The sequence below is a fragment of the Amblyraja radiata genome, unplaced genomic scaffold (genome assembly GCF_010909765.2).
Source record: "Amblyraja radiata isolate CabotCenter1 unplaced genomic scaffold, sAmbRad1.1.pri S135, whole genome shotgun sequence".
Classification (NCBI taxonomy): Eukaryota; Metazoa; Chordata; class Chondrichthyes; order Rajiformes; family Rajidae; genus Amblyraja; species Amblyraja radiata.
In genome coordinates, this window is record NW_022630121.1 from 411,580 (window position 1) to 430,715 (window position 19,136).

The 19,136-nt window shown below is 45.8% G+C and overlaps 1 long non-coding RNA gene across 1 annotated transcript; it reads right to left on the reverse strand.

The window, feature by feature from the left end:
• Window positions 1-1,132: 1,132 nt before the first annotated feature.
• Window positions 1,133-16,469, reverse strand: LOC116969245. The gene is made up of 3 exons (XR_004410694.1): window positions 16,384-16,469; window positions 14,928-14,933; window positions 1,133-1,191 (listed from the first exon to the last, which is right to left on the reverse strand). It is a non-coding gene; the product is annotated as an uncharacterized LOC116969245 (long non-coding RNA).
• Window positions 16,470-19,136: the final 2,667 nt, after the last annotated feature.

Consider the following 19,136-nt stretch of genomic DNA (forward strand, 5'->3'; position numbering starts at 1 on the left):
CCGGAGACCCTTTTCTGCTGCAGCCTTCATCCGCCTTCCCAGCCGTTGTGACGCTCCACTAAGGTCAGCCATCATCCTCCGCATGTTCCACCGTTGTGGTCTTGTTTGGATTGCTCTTTGTCAGAGACCTCCCCCTCGACCTTACCGCCATGGGTGGCCCTACTAGGAGCATAGCTCCAGACGGCATTGCTCTCAGGATCTCAAGACCACACAAGCTTCTCCACCACGACATGGTGACAATCCATGGAGAATTCACCATATTACAGCACAGGAACAAGCCCTTCGGCCCACCGTATATGTGCTGGATAGTATGACAGCAGACGTCTGTGGAGGCCAAGTTAATGGATATTTAGCACGGGTGTCAGGAGTTATGGGGGGAAGGCAGGAGATTGGGTATTGAGAGGGAAAGATAGATTAGCCATGATTGAGTGGCAGAGTAGTTGATGGGCCGAATATCCTTATTCTTCTCATAGAACTTATGAAACTAACTGCCTGTACATAATCCATTATTCCTCCAATCCATATCTAACTAAATGCCTCTTACAAAAAACATGATTGCATCTATTTCTATCTCCACCCCTAGCCGCCCGTGTGAAAAATTAACCTGCCCCGTGGTTTAAACTGGTGAAGATAGACACAAAATGGTGGAGTAACTCAGCGGGTCAGGCAGCATCTCTGGAGAAAAGGAACAGGTGACTTTTCGGGTCATCTAGGGCTATGGGGAGAAGGCAGGAGAATGGGGTTGAGAGGGAGAGGTGGATCGACCACAATTGAATGGCGGAGTAGACTTGATGGGCCGAATGGCCTAATTGTGTTCTTATCACTATTGAACATCAATTTATGAGTCTTCATTAGGGTCGAGATCGGGACTCTCCAGGTCTGAGGATGGGTCTCAACCCAAAACGTCACCAGTTCCTTCTCTCCAGGGATGCTACCTGACCCACTGAGTTGCTCTGGCACTTTGTGTATATCTTCCTTGTAAACCAGCACCTGCGGTTCCTACTTACATGTTTAATATTTAATCTGGTGATGTGTATTCACTGGAGTCGGGTCTTCAGTGAAGATAGAGACAAGCTAGTTCTCTTCCAGTGTTAAATATTTAACATTCTCCCATCAGGCAAAAGGTATGGAAGTGTGAAAACACACGCCTCCAGCTTCAGGGGCAGTTTCTTCCCAGCTGTTATCAGGCAACTCAACCATCCTGAGTACAATTGAAAATAGATAACATAAGTATAGAAAGAGTATATGAAAATACATTTCTTGGTGTGATCTTAGACCACAAAATCTGCTGGAAACCACATATAAACCACGTCAAAGCAAAACTGGCAAAGTCTGTAGCAATATTGGGAAAATCAAGACACATTCTGGACCACAAATTATTCCATACTCTGTATAGTACACTCACATTGCCATATCTGAGTTACTGTGTGGAGATATGGGGTAACACCTACAAAACCAACTTACAGCCGTTATGCACATTACAAAAAAGAGCAATAAGAATTATCAATAACGTTGGATATCTTCAACATACCAATTTATTATTCTTAAAGTCACATACACTGAAGTTCACCGATCTGGTTAAATTTAAGACTGCGCAAATCATGTACAAAGCAAGAAATAATTTACTTCCAAGAAATATACAAAAACTGTTTATGGAAAGACAGGGTGGGTATAATTTGAGAGGGGAACATAATTTAAAAAACTCAATGTCAGAACAACTCTTAAAAGTATGTGCATAGCAATCTGTGGTGTGAATTTGTGGAATGGTCTGTGACAGGAGATAAAACTTAGCACAAGCATAATTCAGTTTAAAAAGTTGTACAAAAACACTTGTTTAAAAGGATATTGGGATGAGGATAGGTGATTGTGAGTGGGATATTTGTTATACTGATTGTATTGGGAAGGGTGATTATAGGGTGATGGGTTGTATATATGACTAAGATACTGTATAGTATATGAGGGTTTTTTCTTTTCATTTTTATTTTTTCCTCTCTTTCTTGTATGGCTTTGTAAATATTTGATTAGTGTATAAATGTAAATAATTTGGTGTACATACAGCTACTGGTGTACATATGGTGTACATATAGCTGCTAAATTTGTATAAGATCATTATAAGCAGTTGAATAAGGGGTGGGAATTAATAAGCTTTGGCTTCTTCCTGCTCCTTTTCGGACACATACGATTTCATTTATTTATAGATATTGTTTATGACACTTTATAAATATTCTTGTTTTGTTTTTTGTATGCTGTTTCACACTTGCTTTTTATTCTTTTATTCTGTTCGAAATAAAGAATTAAATAAATAAAATAAATAAATACATCCTGTGGATGTCGTGTACCTGGACTATCAGAAAGCTTTTGATATGATCCCACACAGGAGATTAGTTTGCAAAATTAGAGCACATGGTATTGGGGTTAGGGTATTGACATGGACAGAAAATTGGTTGGCAGACAGGAAACAAAGAGTAGGGATTAACGGGTCCCTTTCAGAATGGCAGGCAGTGACAAGTGGGCTATGTTGTGTACTACACATCAGTCCATTGGATTTTGCAGGAGTGGTCTATCTTGCTCCGCTATAGGATCTTTGCTCGTGAGGTGTCGCAAGGCTTGGTGCTGGGAACGCAGATATTTACAATATAAATTATTGATTTAGATGAAGGAATTAAAAGTAACATTAGCAAATTTGCAGATGACACAAAGATGGGTGGCAGCATGAACAGTGAAGAGGATGCTATGAGGATGCAGGGTGACTTGGACAGGTTGGGTGAGTGGGCAGATGCATGGCAGATGCAGCATAATGTGGATAAATGTGAGGTTATCCACCTTGGTGGCAAGAACAAGAAGACAGATTATTATCTGAATGGTGTCAGATTAGGAAAAGGGGAGGTGCAACAACACTTGGGTGTCTATGTGCATGACACTGAAAGTAAGCATACAGGTACAGCAGGCAGTGAAGAAAGCTAATGGCATGTTGGCCTTCATAACAAGAGGATTTGAATATAGGAGCAAAGATGTCCTTCTGCACTCTGGTGAGACCACACCTTGAGTATTGTGTGCAGTTTTGGTCTCCTAATTTGAGGAAGGACATTCTTGCAATTCAGGGAGTGCAGCATAGGTTCGCAAGCTTAATTCCTGGGATGACGGGACTGTTATATGATGAAAGAATGGAGCAACTGAGCTTGTATTCACTTACAGAAACATAAAATTATTAAGGGTTTGGACACGCTAGATGCAGGAAATATGTTCCCGATGTTGGGGGAGTTCAAAACCAGGGGCCACAGTTTAAGAATAAGGGGTAGGCCATTTAGAAGTGAGATGAGGAAAAACGTTTTCATCCAGAGAGTTGTGAATTTGTGGAATTCTCTGCCTCAGAAGTGAATGCAGGCCCTTTCACTGGGCATTCTTAGAGCTAGCGGAATCAAGGGATATGGGGAGAGGGCAGGAATGGGGTACTGGTTGTGGATGATACCCTGATCACATTGAATGGCGGTCTGGCTCGAAGGGCCGAATGGCCTGCTGCTGTACCTATTGTTTATGTATCTATGTATCCTCCCACAACCAGAGAGCAGTGCTGAACTATTATCTACCTCTTTGGTGGTCCTCGGACTATCCTTGATCAGACTTTACCTTGCACTAAACATTATTCCCTTATCATGTATCTATACACTGTAAACAGCTCGATTGTAATCCTGTATTGTCTTTCAGCTGACTGGATAGCACGCTACAAACGTATTTCACTGTACCTCGATACACGTGACAATAAACTAAACTGAAATAAATTGAACTGAACAACAACTAACTCTTAACGTGAACACATGGTCCTCAGTCTAACTAGTTGAACCCGCAAAGCAATGACGTTCCTTGCATTGGAAATCCAGCAGTGTGTGTATGCTTGCCGATGAATACAATGTGTACTCTTTGATATGAAAATGATAACGCCCGCGTGGAGAACATGGGATTACTAGGAATGCTGCCTCACAGCATCAGAGACCCGTGTTTGATCCTGGGTGCTGTCTGTGCGGAGTTTGTACGTTCTCCCCGTGACATGCGTGGGTTTTCTCCGAGATCTTCAGTTTCCTCACTCACTCCAAAGACGTGCAGTTTATAGGTTAATTGGCTTAGTATAAATGTCTTTTTTAAATTGTCCCTAGTGTGTGTCGGACAGTGTTAGTGTGCGGCGATCGCTGGTCGGTGCAGACTCGGTAGGCCGAAGAGCCTGTTTCCACGCTGTAACTAAACTAAACTAAACCAGCATCAGTGGGCACGAGTGGTCCGTTTAAATGGTCACATCAAGGAGCAAGTGGTTTTTTTCTGTGTATAAGTGTAACAGTGTGTCAAGTGTATAAATCTGAAGAAGGGTCTTGACCCGAAACATCACCCATTCCTTCTCTCCAGAGGCGCTGCCTTATCCCGCTGAGTTACTCCAGCTGTTTGTGTCTATCTTCAGTTTAAACCAGCATCTGCAGTTCCTTCCTACACTATATCTCTCTCTACATCACCGTCTATATATATCTCGTTTCCCTTTTCCCTGACTCTCAGTCTGAAAAAGGGTCTTGACCCGAAACCTCACCCGTTCCTTCTCTCCAGAGATGCTGCCGTAGAAACATAGAAACATAGAAAATAGGTGCAGGAGTAGGCCATTCGGCCCTTCGAGCCTGCACCGCCATTCAATATGATCATGGCTGATCATCCAACTCAGTATCCTGTACCTGCCTTCTCTCCATATCCCCTGATCCCTTTAGCCACATCTAACTCCCTCTTAAATATGGCCAATGAACTGCCCTCAACTACCTTCTGTGGCAGAGAATTCCACAGATTCACCCCTCTCTGTGTGAAAATTGTTTTTCTATCTCGGTCCTAAAAGACTTCCCCCTTATCTTTAAACTGTGACCCCTTGTTCTGGATTAGTTAGTCCAGCTTTTTGCGTCCACCAAGTGTAAGTACTTGGGTTCTTCAAATCTGCGGAGGGACTTCATGAAATCATAGCCAGCCTTGCTTGTTGAACGTTTGGCAGCTATCGAGGGGACAGTTGGAAAGCAGGGTGTTGGCACTGGGAAGTCATACACTTATGCTCGAATTTCAAACAGTTGAAACCTTTCACTTCAATGGTGGGCTGAAGGGCCTGTTTCCATGATGTATATGTGGGCTGAAGGGCCTGTTTCCATGATGTATATGTGGGCTGAAGGGCCTGTTTCCATGATGTATATGTGGGCTGAAGGGCCAGTTTCCATGATGTATATCTAAACTAAATCAAACTATACTAAGCTCTCCGCCACATTAATCTGATTGTTTTACCACCCCCCCCCCCCCCCCACCCCTTCTCCCCATAACCCCTGACAACCGTACTAATCAAGAATCTATCTTTCCCTGCCTTAAACAATATCAAATGACGGCCTCCACGGCCTTCTGTGTCATATTTAGTCATATTTATTCCGATTTCCATTTGAACCTTTAAACGATTCTTTATCCCTGGTAATGAATGTTGGCATCAAACCCATATCACAGTGAGTTGAGGAATGAGTGTAGATATCTTGGGAGATGGTCTGTGTGGAGAATGTTGCTGCATCTAATCCCCAGTCAGTGTTGGTTTCATTTAATGATTCCAGTCAGTGCATCCCAACCGTCCAATCCCGGAGATAGACAAATTATGCTGGAGTAACTCAGCGGGTCAGGCTGCATCTCTGGAGAGAAGGAATGGATGAGGTTTCAGGTCGAGACCCTTCTTCAGGCTGAGAATTAGGGGAGATGGAAAGGAGAGGTATAGATGGTGACATAGAGAGATATAGAAGAAAGGAAAGAAAGGAATGCAAAAATAGAGACGGAGAGCAGGAGAAATCACAGAGAGAGAGGATGGTGCAGAACTCTCATGGGAGAGAGTCATAGAGTCATAGGGTAATACAGCACGGAAACAGGCCCTTCACCCCAACTTGCCCACACTGCCCAACATGTCCCAACTATACTAGTCCCACCTGCCCACACTTCCCCCCCATATCCCTCCAAACCTGCTCTATCCATGTAACCATCTAACTGTGTAGGAAGGAACAGCAGATGCTGTTTTTTTGCCCATTTCTCCGGGCCCGGGGGGGGGGGGGGGTGTGCGGAGTGCAGTGTCTGCCCGCCCGGTCCAGCGCTTCCATCCGCGGCATCGAAGCCTCACCACCGGCCAGCCAAGCCATCTTCCCCCCACGCCACACCCGCTGGCCCACGCCACCCCAACTGGGCCCACGCCACCACACTGGGCCCATGCCACCACTGCTGGCCCACGCCACCCACACTGGGCCCACGCCACCACCGCTGGGCCCACGCCACACCCGCTGGGCCCAAGCCACCCCCGTTGGGCCCACGCCACCCACGCGGGTCCCACGCCACCCTCGCTGGGCCCACGCCACCCCCGCTGGGCCCACGCCACCCCCGCTGGGCCCACACTACCCCCTCTGAGCCCACACCACCCCCGCTGGGCAACGCCACCTTTATCGCCCCCCGCATGCTGGGCCCGCGCCACCTTCATCTTCGGCTCCCCCCGCCAGAAAGAGGGGGAGGGGATGTGGGATGGGGTTAGAGGGAGGGGAAGGGAGAGGAGAGAGATGGGGAGGGAAGAGGGAAAGTGGGATTATCTTTAGTGAGACTGCAAAATTAAGGTAGGTTTTAGAGCTATTATATTTTCTCCTCCATATGAATAATTTTAAACAATATCAAATAATGTCAAACAATTCGAACCGCTTTCTTTCCCTTGATAACAATACTGAAAATATGAATTCCATAGTTTGTGACATAAATGTACATTTTAATGGGATCATTATAGACAGATGCAACATCGCCATTTCGAGATCGGGGGGGGGGGGGGATGGGGGCAAATATGCATCAAGCCAATAGCCTAATCGTTAAAGAGTTAAAAGATAGCCTAATCAATAAAGAGCTGAGAGGAGGAATCAGAGCTGCCAAGGAAAGGTACTCTGAGAAGTTGAGGAGCAAGTTCTCAGCTAGTGACTTCTTCAGTTTGGAAGGGCATGCAAGAAATCACCAGCTATAAGAGAAAAGCCCCCCGCTCTTTGAACAATCGTCAGCTGACGAACAACCTAAATGAGTTTTACTGCAGGTTTGAAAATCAGAAACGTAACCCTGGTACCCCCTCCCAACAAACACATCCAGACCCCAGTCTGCAAAGAATGGACCCTGCACCCTCTCCTTCCCATTCATCACTTCACACCTACTTAAGGCAAGAGTCCAGTATAAAAAGAGTGGACCCTTTCCCACCCCAACCAACAGGCCAAGATAGACTGGTGATTGATTCTTAATGGGTTGACGGTGGATATGCAATGGAAGGCATTTAAAGACTGCATGGATGAACTACAACAATTGTTCATCCCAGTTTGGCAAAAAAATAAATCAGGGAAGGTAGTGCATCCGTGGATAACAAGGGAAATCAGGGATAGTATCAAAACAAAAGATGAAGCGTACAATTTAGCCAGAAATAGCAGCCTACCAGGGGACTGGGAGAAATTCAGAGACCAGCAGAGGAGGACAAAGGGCTTAATTAGGAAAGGGAAAATAGATTATGAAAGAAAACTGGCAGGGAACATAAAAACTGACTGCAAAAGCTTTTATAGATATGTGAAGAGAAAAAGATTAGTTAAAACAAATGTAGGTCCCTTGCAGTCAGAAACGGGTGAATTGATCATGGGGAACAAGGACATGGCAGACCAATTGAATAACTACTTTGGTTCTGTCTTCACTAAGGAAGACATAAATAATCTGCCGGAAATAGCAGGGGGCCGGGGGTCAAATGAGATGGAGGAACTGAGTGAAATCCAGGTTAGCCGGGAAGTGGTGTTAGGTAAATTGAATGGATTAAAGGCCGATAAATCCCCAGGGCCAGATAGGCTGCGCCCCAGAGCACTTAAGGAAGTAGCCCCAGAAATAGTGGATGCATTAGTGATAATTTTTCAAAACTCTTTATATTCTGGAGTAGTTCCTGAGGATTGGAGGGTAGCTAATATAACCCCACTTTTTAAAAAGGGAGGGAGTGAGAAAATGGGGAATTACAGACCAGTTAGTCTAACGTCGGTAGTGGGGAAACTGCTAGAATCAGTTATTAAAGATGGGATAGCAGCACATTTGGAAAGTGGTGAAATCATTGGACAAAGTCAGCATTGATTTATGAAGGGTAAATCATGTCTGACGAATCTTATAGAATTTTTCGAGGATGTAACTAGTAGAGTGGATAAGTGCGAACCAGTGGATGTGTTAGAATCTGGACTTTCAGAAGGCTTTCGACAAGGTCCCACATAAGAGATTAGTATACAAACTTAAAGCACACAGTATTGGGGGTTCAGTATTGATGTGGATAGAGAACTGGCTGGCAGACAGGAAGTAAAGAGTAGGAGCAAACGGGTCCTTTTCACAATGGCAGGCAGTGACTAGTGGGGGACCGCAAGGCTCGGTGCTGGGACCCCAGCTATTTACAATATATATCAATGATTTGGACGAGGGAATTGAATGCAATATCTCCAAGTTTGCGGATGACACGAAGCTGGGGGGCAGTGTTAGTAGTGAGGAGGATGCTAGGAGGCTGCAAGGTGACTTGGATAGGCTGGGTGAGTGGGCAAATGCATGGCAGATGCAGTATAATGTGGATAAATGTGAGGTTATCCACTTTGGTGGCAAAAACAGGAAAGTAGAATATTATCTGAATGGTGGCCGATTAGGAAAGGGGGAGATGCAACGAGACCTGGGTGTCATGGTACACCAGTCATTGAAAGTAGGCATGCAGGTGCAGCAGGCAGTGAAGAAAGCGAATGGTATGTTAGCATTCATAGCAAAAGGATTTGAGTATAGGAGCAGGGAGGTTCTACTGCAGTTGTACAGGGTCTTGGTGAGACCACACCTGGAGAATTGGGTACAGTTTTGGTCTCCTAATCTGAGGAAAGACATTCTTGCCATAGAGGGAGTACAGAGGAGGTTCACCAGACTGATTTCTGGGATGTCAGGACTTTCATATGAAGAAAGACTGGATAGACTCGGTTTGTACTCGCTAGAATTTAAAAGATTGAGGGGGGATCTTATAGAAACTTACAAAATTCTTAAGGGGTTGGACAGGCTAGATGCAGGAAGATTGTTCCCGATGTTGGGGAAGTCCAGAACAAGGGGTCACAGTTTAAGGATGAAGGGGAAATCTTTTAGGACCGAGATGAGGAAAACTTTTTTCACACAGGGAGTGGTGAATCTCTGGAATTCTCTCCCGCAGAAGGTAGTTGAGGCCAGTTCATTGGCTATATTTAAGAGGGAGTTAGATGTGGCCCTTGTGGCTAAAGGGATCAGGGGGTATGGAGAGAAGGCAGGTACAGGATACTGAGTTGGATGATCAGCCATGATCATATTGAATGGCGGTGCAGGCTCGAAGGGCCGAATGGCCTACTCCTGCACCTATTTTCTATGTTTCTATGTTTCTATCACACCCAATTACTCATTTTTAACCAGTACCTGCAGAGATGCCTGCTTCAAAGTCACCACTATTGTCCCTGTACCCAAAAAGGTAAGGATTACTGGTCTTAAAGACTACAGGCTTGTCGCACTGACCTCTGTTGTCATGAAGACCGTTGAAAGGCTTGTGCTGGCCAAGCTGAAAAATATCACAATCCCTCTGCTGGACCCTCTGCAGTTTGCATATTGGGTCAATAGATCTGTGGATGACGCAGCCTGCACTTCATCCTCCAGCACCTAGACCGCCGGGGACCTATGCGAGGATTTTGTTTTGTTGATTTTAGCTCTCCATTCAACACCATTGTGCCAGAGCTGCTACGCTCCAAACCTTCTGAGTTGACTATGCCTGAACCCCTCTGTCGGTGGATCACCAGCTTTCTGACAGACAGGAAGCAGCATGTGAGACAGGAAAGCATATCTCAGACCCGCAAACGTTCAGCATAGGAGCACCGCAAGATGCGTACTCTCCCCTCTCCTCTACTCTTGCCACACCAATGACTGCACATCCACAGACACCTCTGTCAAGCTTCTCAAGTTTGCGGACAACACAACCCTGATTGGACTGAACCAGGATGGGGATCTTTGTACTCTTTTCAGTTTGACATCTTTCCTATAACATGGTGCCCAGAACTGAACACAATATTATAAATGCGGTCTCACCAACGTCTTATACAACTGCAACATGACCTCCCAACTTCTATACTCAATACTCTGACTGATGAAGGCCAGTGCCAAAATACGTTTTGACCACCTGATATACCTGCGACACAACCTTCAAGGAACCATTCAACCATCAACCATTCCTCTGCCCACCTGGCTAATTGATCCAGATCCTGCTACAATCTTTCACAACCATCTTCACTATATGCAAAGGCACTCACTTCTGTATCATCAGCAAACTTGCTAATCTTGCCCTGTTCTGTGACGTTTCACAGAGTGCTGGAGTAACTCAGCGGGTCAGGCTGAGTATAGAGGTTGGGAGGTCATGTTGCAGTTGCATAAGAAGTTGGTGAGGCCGCATTCAGAGTATTGTTTTCAGTTCTGGGCACCATGTTATAGGAAAGATGTCATCAAACTGGAAAGGGTACAATGAAGATTTATGAGGATGTTGCCAGGACTAGAGGGCCAGAGCTATTGGGAGAGGTTGAGTAGGCAGGGACTCTATTTCATGGAGCACAGGAGGATGAGGGATGATCTAATAGAGGTGTATAAAATCATGATTTGAATATATATGGTTGAGTCTTTTGCCCAGAGTAAGTGAATCGAGGAGCAGAGGACATACGTTTAAGGGGAAGGGCAAAAGATTTAATAGGAATCTGTGGAGTATGTTTTTCACACAAAGGGTGGTAGGTGTATGGAACAATCTGCCAGAGGAGGTAGTTGAGGCGGGGACTATCGCAACATTTAAGAAACAGTTAGACAGGTACATGGATAGGACAGGTTCGGAGGGATATGGATCAAACGTGGGCAGGTGGGACTAGTGCAGATGAGACATGCTGGGCCGAAGGGCCTGTTTCCACACTGTATCACTCTATGACCCTATCTTTCCCTCTCAAACCCATTCTCCTGCCTTCTCCCCATTACCTCTGACACCCGTATCAATCAAGAATCTATCAATCTCCTCCTGAAAAATGTCCATTAACTTGACCAGCACAACTATCTGTGGCAATGAATTCCACAGTTCACCACCCTCTGACTTAAGAAATTCCTGCTCATCTCCTTCCTAAGGGAATGTCTTTTAATTCTGAGGCTGTGGCCACTGGTCCTAGACTCTCCCACTAGTGGAAACATCCTCTCCAAATCCACTCCATCCAGGTTTTTACCAGGCTGGGACAGACGGCAACAGCTTCACACCGTGTCCCAAAGCTTGTGTCCTGTCCTGCATCACCCAAGGCAGTAGACACGTTATAGGAGAGGGCAAGCACTGTAACAAAGTAGCGATGGTTTGGGTAACATTCAGGAATGTCTATGCATGTCACATCAGGAATATTCACACTCACATATTACTGAAAAACGGTCTTGATCCGAAATACAATCTATACCTTTTTTCCAGAGATGCTGCCTGACTCACTGAGTTACTCCAGCACTCTGTGACATGTCTTCTATCCATGTTCTCCAGAGATGCTGCCTGACCCGCTGAGTTATTCCAACATTCTGTGAAACGTCGCCTATTCATATTCTCCGCAGATGCTGCCTGACCCACTGAGTTACTCCAGCACTTTGTGTCTATTTTCCCTTCACCCATCTGCCCAAGCCGACTCTGCCCCCTCCTGTCCTATGTTCCTTTCCACCCATAAACCTCTCTCTGCCTTTACATTTCACTCCTCTTTCAAATCTGCTCTACTTATCTACATGCATTTTTCTTCTTAACTTTTTAGTCATAGAATGATGCAGTGTGGAAACAGGCCCTTCAGCCCATCTTGCCCACACCGCCCACAATGTCCCATCTAAACTAGTCCCACTCACACGCGTTTGGTCCATATCCATCTAAACGTGTCCAAATGTCTCTTAAACATTAGGATAGTCCCAGCCTTAACTGCCTCCTCTGCAGCTCGTTCCATACACCCAGCACCCTTTGTGTGAAAAAGCTACCTCTCAGATTACTGTTAATTACTGAAATTCTGGTCATAAATTTGGTGCAAAAATGCTCCAAAATAAGGCTCAGAATGCATCAGAGAGCATCTATAACCCCAGAACTTCCAGGGCCCGCTTGAGGGCCTGGCATCGAGGGACTTCACGCTTCGCGCTCGTGATGTGCGCAGCGCACACATTATTTCACATTACTTTTTTTTAATCCTGTCATGCCACCCCCCTTTTTGGAAAGCTTCGTACGGGCCTGCTCACTGACTCACACACACACTCACTCACTCACTCACTCACACACTCACTCACTCACACACTCACTCACACACTCACACACTCACTCACACACTCACTCACTCACTCACACACTCACTCACTCACTCACTCACTCACACACTCACACACTCACTCACTCACTCACACACTCACTCACTCACTCACACTCACTCACACACTCACACACTCACTCACACACTCACACTCACTCACACACTCACACACTCACTCACACACTCACATACTCACTCACACACTCACTCACTCACACACTCACTCACTCACACACTCGCACTCACACACTCACTCACACACTCACTCACTCACTCACTCACTCACTCACACACTCACTCACTCACTCACTCACTCACTCACACACTCGCACTCACACACTCACTCACACACTCACTCACTCACTCACTCACTCACTCACTCACTCACTCACTCACTCACTCACTCACTCACTCACTCACTCACTCACTCACTCACTCACACACTCACACACTCATATTGTCTTCTTCCAGATAAGTTACTGGACTGGAAGCTAGTGTTCCAGAGGATTAAATCAACGACATGAGTTTCAAATCACAACCTAGCAGATGGAGAAGTTCAATTCAAGAAATTAAATAAATTGTCATTTAAAAAAAATGCCAGACTGAATAGTAATGATCAGACTGAACGTAATTCTTTTCAGATTGAGTGAAGATGGTTTCCGACCCGAAACATCACCCATCCCTTTTCTCCAGACAGGCTGCCTGACCCGCTGAGTGACTCTAGCACTTTGTATCTATCTTTGGTATAAAGCAGCACTTGCAGTTCTTTGTTTCTACTGAACATAACTATCCACCTGCTCACTAATATCCTTGAGAGAAGGAGATTGTCCTGAACCTATTTTGAATCCAGAAATGACACTGTAATTGCCTGTTTTTCCCTCAATATCCACACCCACAAACAAATACCTAAATGTATTTTTAAAATTGATCAGTAGATTATAAACTTATATCAGAAATAACAGAACGGAGAGATCCTGGGCGGCACTGCGGCGCAGTGGGTAGAGACCATGCCAGAGACCCAGGTTCAATCATAAATTGTACATTCTCTCCGTGTCCGAATGGGTTTGCTCCGGGTGCTCCAGTTTCTTCCCACATTTCAAAGATGTACAGGTTTGTAGGTTAATTAGCTTGGTATAAATGTAACAATGGCTCTCATGTGTGTGTAGGGTAATGTTAATGTGCGGGCATCGCTGGTTGGTGCAGACTAGATAAGTGAAGAGGAAAAGATTAGTGTAGACAAATGTAGATCATTTACAGTCAGAAAAAGGTGAATTTATAATGGAAACAAAGAAATGTTAGACCAGTACTTTGGGTTTGGTTTGGTTTGGTAAGTACTTTGGTTCTGTCTTCACTAAGGAAGACACAAACAATCTCCCAGAAATACTAGGGGACCGAGGATGTAGTGGGAGGGAAGAACTGAAGGGAATCCACATTAGTCAGGAAATGGTGTTAGGTAAACTGTTGGGATTGAAGTCAGATAAAACCCCTGGGCCTGATGGTTTGCATCCCAGAGTACTCATGGAGGGAGAGAGAAAGCGGGGAATTATAGAACAGTTAGCCTTACATCGGTAGTGGGGAAGTTGCTTGAGTCGATTCTTAAAGATGTAATAGCAGCGCATTTGTAAAGCCCTCCACCGCCTGGCGCCGTGACTCGTGGATGGCCAGCTTGGTCAGGCCCAGGAGCAACCCAACCAGGACATCTTCAGCCCTACCCTCTTCCCTACGCACAGGGTGTCCAAAGATGAGGATGGTGGGTGATACATGCAGCCAGAAGGCAAGGAGCAGCCCCTTTAGGTATTCAAACAGTGGCTGCTGCCTCACACACTCCATGTACACGTGGTACACAAACTCTTCCAGCCCGCAAAAGTAGCAGGCGGCCGGCGAGTCTTTGTACCACGGGAGAAACAGGTTGCAGGGAACACCTCGGTGCAATACCCTCCACCCCAGGTCCCCAATGTAGAAGGGGAGAATCCCTGCATAGAGGGACCAATGCATAACAAGCTTTTTTTTAATTTTTATTTTTTTATTATAAATCAAAAATATTTATTCAAATATTAAAATAGTATTGACACTACAGTAAAACAAAACACCACCATAATACAAGATCAACAAATATGCTAATCAACTGCTAAATAACTATATTACAATCCTTGTCAAGGATACATTCAACCCCCCTCGGTGCCCAGCGGTCGCGGAACTCCCTCAGGGTGCCCGTAGACAGGGCGTATTCCCTTTCCATCCGCACCCGGGCACGGAATGCATAACAAGCTTGGAGGGGATGATGGTATTGAACGCCGCACTGTAATCTACCAACAACATCCTGACATTTGTGTTTTTATTGTCCAAATGGTCAAGTGCAGAGTGGAGAACCAGTGAGATTGCATCCTCCGTTGACCAGTTGTGGTGGTAGACAAACTGTAATGGGTCAAGTTTCTTGTTGAGGTGGGAGTTGATATGCGCCATTACCAACCTCCCAAAGCACTTCATCACCACGGATGTTAGTGCCACTGGTTGATTGTCGTTGAGGCACGTTACCTTACTCTCTATACCAAAGGTCCCATTGCAGTCCTGAGTGCGTTCAGCACTCTTGGCCATGGTGTTTGTCAGGTGAGATTTGGGGGTGGAGATTGGAGAGTCAAAGTGTCAAACAGCACGGAAACAGACCCTTCGGTCCCATATCTATGTCCACCAAGATGTCGAAAGCAGCTAGTCCCATCTGCCCGCCTTTGGCCCAAATCCTTCTAAGCTTCTCCTATCCATGAACCTGGTCAAATGTCTTTTAAATACTGTAATTGTAACCATCCCTACAGTTACCTCTGGCAGCTTCTTCATTCATTCATTCATTCATTCATTCATTCATTCATTCATTCATTCATTCATTCATTCACTCATTCACTCATTCACTCCATTCATTCATTCATTCATTCATTCATTCATTCATTCACTCATTCATTCATTCATTCACTCATTCATTCACTCATTCATTCATTCACTCATTCATTCACTCATTCATTCACTCATTCATTCATCCGGACATTGACCGGACCTCCAACTCCACTTTCAAAGATCACTATGTTGCCGGTATCTCTCGTAATCACTGGCACTCCGCACTTCTCACAGGGCGAGAATATTTAAAATATTTAAAATAATATTATAAAAATATGATGTTGAATGATCCAATTCTACCTGTCTATTCATGCCTTGCTCTAGAAGGTCCATCTTCAAATTTTGATAATCTTGTGAGTGTGTTTTCAAATAATCTCGGGTTTGTAATTATCTAAAATATTGGTTATTTTCCAAATTGTATTGAAGTTGTAAGTCTTGGAATGATAAACATTTTCCCTCTTCATAAAATCTTCCCAAGTCTTAATTCCTAATCGTTCCCAGAGGGTAAACATTTTGTCAATAGTCGATGGCTTAAACGCCGGGTTGTTAGCTATCGGTGAGAGAAGCGAAAGATTTCTTCATTTAAGAGAGGATTTTATTTGTCTCCAAATTCGTATTGTGCTGTGAATCATCGGGTTTCTCTTATATATTGTGTTCTTCGGTTTTATTGGGGAGAAAAGGATCGCTCCTATGTTAAAAGGAGTGCAATCCTCCTTCTCCATTATTGTCCATTCTGCCTGTTGTGTTGAACTGTCCAACCAGTACATTATATTTTTAATGTTCATTGCCCAATGGTAGTACATAAAAGTGGGAAGTGTGAGTCCACCGTATTCTTTAGGTTTACATAAATGTCTTCTTTGAATTCTATGGGATTTATAGTCCCATATGAAATTTGTAATGTATGAGTCAATTTGTAAAAACAAGTTTTTAGGTATGTATGTAGGTATTGATTGGAATAAATACGGTATTTGTGGAAGAAAAATCATTTTAATGGCATTTATTCTGCCTATTAAGGACATCGGTAGTGTTTTCCAAAATTGGATCGACGTTTGTAATTTAGTAAATAAGGGCAGGTAATTTCCCAGTTGTTGTCAGGTAACTGTACCATCCTATCACAACCAGAGAGCAATGCTGAACTACTATCTACCTCTTTGGTGACCATCAGACTATCCTTGATCAGTCTTTGCTGGCTTTACCTTACGCTAAACGTTATTCCCTTAGCATGTATTGATACGCTGTAAATGGCTTGTTTGCAATCATGTCTTGTCTTTCTGCTGACTGGTTAGCATGCAACAAAGGCTTTCCACTGTACCTCGATACACATGATAATAAACTGAACTGAACTGAACTGAACTGCTTCAGGCAGTAAACAAATCCTTCGGCTCACTGAGTCCGTGCCAAATATCAAACACTCACAATCTCCCGCTTCTTTGACAATAGACAATAGGTGCAGGAGTAGGCCATTCGGCCCTTCGAGTCATCTCCGCCATTCACTGTGATCATGGTTGATCATCTACAATCAGTAATCCATTCATGCCTTCTCCCCATATCCCTTGACTCCGCTTTAAGAGCTCTCTTGAAAGCATCCAGAGAATTGGCCTCTTCTGCCTTCTGAGGCAGTGAATTCCACAGATTCACAATTCTCTGGGTGAAAAAGTTTTTCCTCATCTCTGTTCTAAATGGCCAACCCCTTATTCTTAAACTGTGGTTCCTGGTTCCGCACTCCCCCCGACATCGGAAGCATGTTTCCTGCCTCTAACGTGTCCAATAATTGAAGTATTCACTTCAATACCGCGGACACCAGAAGCATGTGGCAGGGTGTCAGGGACATCACTGACTACAAGAGCAGCCCCGCCTGCCCCCACGGTGATATCACACTGGCCAACGAACTAAACACCTTCTTTGCCCGGTTCGATACTGGCAACACCACCAGGGGTGGAATAACCCCGGCCATAGCGGAGGGACAGGCCTTAACACTGAGCGCTCAGGAGGTACAGCGCGCTCTGCGTAGGATCAATCCACGCAAGGCTGCAGGCCCGGATGGAGTACAGGGAAGAGTATTAAAGGACTGTGCTGGACAGCTGGCGGAGGTATTCACGAGAATCTTCAATCTATCTCTATCTCTGGCAACGGTCCCCAAGTGCCTGAAAACAGCCACCATAGTGCCGGTGCCGAAAAAGTCCAAAATCACCAACCTCAACGACTACCGGCCGGTTGCCCTGACTCCAATCCCCATGAAGTGCTTCGAAAGGCTGGTCCTCTCCCATATTAAATCCAGCATCCCTGCCTCACTGGACTCCCATCAATTTGCATACAGGGCAAATAGATCGACAGAGGATGCCATCTCTCTGGCCCTTCACACTGTCCTGACTCACCTGGATAGACAGGGCGCGTACGTGTGGATGCTCTCCATTGACTATAGCTCTGCATTCAATACGGTCATCCCCACCAAGCTCACCACCAAACTCCACCAGCTAGGCCTCAGCTCACCGATATGCGCTTGGATCCTGAACTTTCTCTCGGAGCGACCGCAGGCAGTGAGACTGGGCCCGCACCTGTCCTCCACCATCACCCTGAGCACCGGCACACCACAGGGTTGTGTACTAAGCCCCATGCTCTACTCCCTCTTCACTCACGACTGTGTCCCTGCATTCGACACCAACACCATCGTGAAGTTTGCAGACGACACAACAGTGATTGGGCTGATCACCAACGGTGATGAAACAAAATACAGAGCGGAGGTGCAGAACCTGGCGGACTGGTGCGCCAATAACAACTTGTCACTAAACACCTCCAAGACCAAGGAGCTGATTATTGACTTCAGGAGGTCCTATTCTGGAGAATACGCCCCAATCTCCATTTACAGGGAAAGTGTGGAGAGAGTGTCCAGCTTTAAGTTTCTGGGCACTCACATTTCAGAAGACCTCACATGGTCCACAAACACCGCCGCGCTGGTCAAGAAGGCACAGCAACGACTGTTCTTCCTGAGGACATTAAAAAAGACTGGTCTGCCCCAACAGCTGCTGACAACGTTCTACCGCTGCACCACAGAGAGCATACTAACGTATGGCATCTCTGTGTGGTATCTCAGCTGCACGGGGGCGGAGAGGAGAGTTCTTCAGCGTGTCGTCAACAGAGCGCAGCGGATCATCGGGACAGAGCTACCAGCCTTGGAGGGCACCTACCACACGCGGTGCCTCAGGAAGGCCCTCAGCATCCATAAGGACTCATCACACCCCTGCCACGGTCTGTTTCAACTACTTCCCTCCGGCAGACGTTACAAGGCCTTCTACGCCCGAACCTCTAGACTCAGGAACAGTTTTATCCCAAGAGCTATAGCGGCTCTGAACCGGCCCTAATGAGTGCCCCCCCCCCCCCACCCACTCCCTTTGGACAGTCTCCCTCAGATGGTCACGTCAATCAATTCAGCTTGGGTACACAAAATTGCTGGGGAAACTCAGCGGGTGCAGCAGCATCTATGGAGCGAAGGAAATAGGTGACGTTTCGGGCCGAAACCCTTCTTCAGACTGATGGGGGGTGGGGAAAGAAAGAAGGAAAAGGGAGGAGGAGGAGGAGCCCGGGGGCGGGCGGATGGGAGGGTGGGAGGAGACAGCTAGAGGGTTAAGGAAGGGGCGGAGACAGCACGGGCTAGCCAAATTGGGAGAATTCAATGTTAATGCCATAAGGACGCAAGGACCCCAGACGGAATATGAGGTGCTGTTCCTCCAATTTCCGCTGTTGCTCACTCTGGCAATGGAGGAGACCCAGGACAGAGAGGTCGGATTGGGAATGGGAGGGGGAGTTGAAGTGCTGAGCCACCGGGAGGTCAGGTAGGTTATTGCAGACTGAGCGGAGGTG